This window comes from Branchiostoma floridae, chromosome 3 (genome assembly GCF_000003815.2).
Source record: "Branchiostoma floridae strain S238N-H82 chromosome 3, Bfl_VNyyK, whole genome shotgun sequence".
In the NCBI taxonomy this organism is placed as follows: domain Eukaryota; kingdom Metazoa; phylum Chordata; class Leptocardii; order Amphioxiformes; family Branchiostomatidae; genus Branchiostoma; species Branchiostoma floridae.
Window position 1 is genome coordinate 3,744,122 of NC_049981.1, and position 3,096 is coordinate 3,747,217.

Consider the following 3,096-nt stretch of genomic DNA (forward strand, 5'->3'; position numbering starts at 1 on the left):
AGATACAGCGCCCTAAATCCCCAGCTTCCAAATTTTCCCACGCCCGTGAAAACCATACCTGCATACATGCAAGTAACTAACAAATGAAAGTACATGCAGGGGGGAAGAAAAAAGCCTCGTGGCTTATACACAGTCTTCCTCCAAAGTAACAAATAATGATACAATTTAACAATTCATAAGCTGAATATCATATGTCAGTATAAAAGAATTCTAATCTATTAGAACTGGACTTGAAATTGAAACCCCAACTCTTGTGTTCAAAGATTACGATTGCTTACATTGTAACATTGTAGGCAAAGCCCAAACCAGGTGGTATAGGTCAATTCTAAATCCTCCCACCTGCGTATGTTCCGTTGATACCTCCGTTTGGCTGGTCGTCTTCGCCAAAAGAAGTGAGCGTGAGGATGTAATCCGTGTAGGGCAGCAGTCCCGATACGGTAGCCGAGGTGACCCCTGCTCCCGGTGCGGGGGAGAGGTCCCGGTAGGAGCCCGACCCGTCTGCCGGCTGGTAGCGGAGCCTGTAGCGCGAGATCGGAAGACTCCCCACGACTGTCCAGGACACGGAAAGATTACCCATTCCGCCATCATCAAGAGTCAGCCCTGCGAGACCTGGAACTGTATAAGAGGTATTTTTTTTTTTCTTATTTCCACCTCACGGAACACTACCTATTATGAGGAGCACGTATTTCTGTGCCGGCCTTCACATTTATCACAAACGCCCATACAAAGCACATGACACGACGATAAAAATATAATTGCAGAATCAAAACATTTGAAAAGAAACTCCATACGATTTACAATGATTTCTAGGTCGGGTTTTGTTAAGTAGTGCAGACATATGATAATAAATGCAGTTTTACTGCACTTATTCTGGTAATGTAGAAGTTAATCTACCGCCAAAATGTTATCATGGATTCGTCCATTTTTCAATGACGTCACAAAGTTTTGGGCGTTGCTCAGATCTGAGGCTTGACTTCAGACGCGAGGAAAACGCACAGAGCGACGCGTCTGGTATTCTATTGTTCCGCACTGTGGAAGGTTTTGTTTTTGCATTCCTGATTCATTCATCTTAAAAAAAAAAGAAGAAAAAAAGACGGACGGACGGAACACGTTTACCGGCCCAGAGACATCGATTGTGTCTTCTCCCATAGACTCTGTCTGAATAGTGCGACCGTTAGCAGTATCGCTTTACGATACGGTGTTCTCGGCAGGCTCATCTGCTGCATCCTTCTTCTCTGTTCAGCACGTGTAAAAGGTAGGCTCCATGGTTATTATGGAAAAAATGCTGCTACTCAAATGATATATGTTTCGGGCCTAATAACGTTGGCCATTGAGTGGTTTAGACCATCACATTTAGGAAGGTATGTAGTGTACGTATATGTATGTTACTACCTATGGAATGGGTGAATGAGTGAGTGATCGCACTGCACCAAAACTCTAATTTCCAGGTGTTTCAAGGGACTTACACACCTGTGTCCTGTTCTGTGTCCTGGCTGTGTACATGACTTTCATGGTTCGGCGTGTAATGTCCATGTTTTTTTCTTACATTCCTGGACACGCGCTTGTACAGGAATTTCTAGGACCCTTACACCAGACGTGTAGGGGAAATGGGCAGACAAAGGCTTGGCGGCGCCTATTCTCATAGCCAAGCTTGGGTCGCAGGTTATTACTGTTTACCGGCAGCTACTACCCCTGCAACCCTGCTTGGACAATCAATAAGCAATGAGCTTTATATTTTAAACACAAAATAATGGGGAGTGTAGGGTGTATTGAATGATTGGTATGTCTACCCGTAACATGGTCTGACAGAACAAAGTGGAACAAAATACAACTAAAAAAAAGAAACGGCATCCCCATTTTAGGAATACCATCAAGGTCAGAAAGAAAGTTCTACAAAATACAAAAAAATTCAATCATAGTTAATGAAGCTGTGTTTGTTTGGCTCGCTATTTCCAACTTATTTGGAAATCCTACGGTCGGCAAGTATTAAACGCTAAAGGCAGTAACTCTGGGGGCCCAAGCGGGCCATTCATTTTCATTTCTACATGTCGGAAAAAAATATGTTAGGGATAGATCTTGGTTTCTAAATAGGAATGTATGTCTTAATAAACCAAGGAGGTTTCAACTTCCTTGCGTAAACAAACTCGTCATTTTTATTACATAAACAGCAGTTCGTTAGCCGGATGTGTATTGCATTCTCTAGCTTAGACAAAGGCCACAAACGCCCAGCGTTCATTGAATCATTCTTATTTTCTTCTTTAATTATTTTGCACTCACACTGAGATTCTGTTTCAACATACATAAATCTGAATTGCTGCAATAGACTAAAGAGCTAGGAAAATAAACTAACCAAAGAAGTTTAATTTTGAAATTCGTAAACTAGTGATGTACGATGTTTTTATAGCTGCAAATACAGAGTGTCTGTCGTGTCATAGCGAGGAAGTTGAACTGAAACGACGTTGGGCATAGAAAAAACATTGGACTGCGTTCTTATTTATCGGCAGCTTTTTGTCAAAAGAATGGAGAGAACACGGGACAAAATACTGTCCATTTTCTTGTTTACCGTCTGTAACAATATACGTGAAATGATCTATGTCAAGATATAACCTCCTTGACTCGATGTACTAAATCTTTGTCCTGGATTATGTTCTTGATTGTAAAAAATAAGCTTAAGTGAGAACGTTGAACGTTCAAGCTGTTGATAACAACAGCGGCATGTTTCACATTTTCTAGGCAGGTATTGTTTTACTGTGACTTGTGAAATACCGGTAATCAGGCAGCTCAAACAACCTTGCTCCTTGACGTGATTGTAACAATAGACATGGCTGGTACTAGCGGTAGTTCACAGCTCTTTGTGTCCGTGCCCATGCAAATTCTTCAGAAAAAGCCAATACAATTTCTCCTCACACAATTATAGGGTCAACCCTTCGGCCAATCAACGCGACAGTCACAATTTTCAAATTCTTCAGTTGAGTTGGTATTGTGAAGTCGGCGTCTTTGCGGGTGGATGTGCGTTCTTGCTGTCCAAGTGTGTCTAGATACATGTACCATTAATGCGTTATCTAATGGTACCGAGGATCATTGGTCATTATTTTA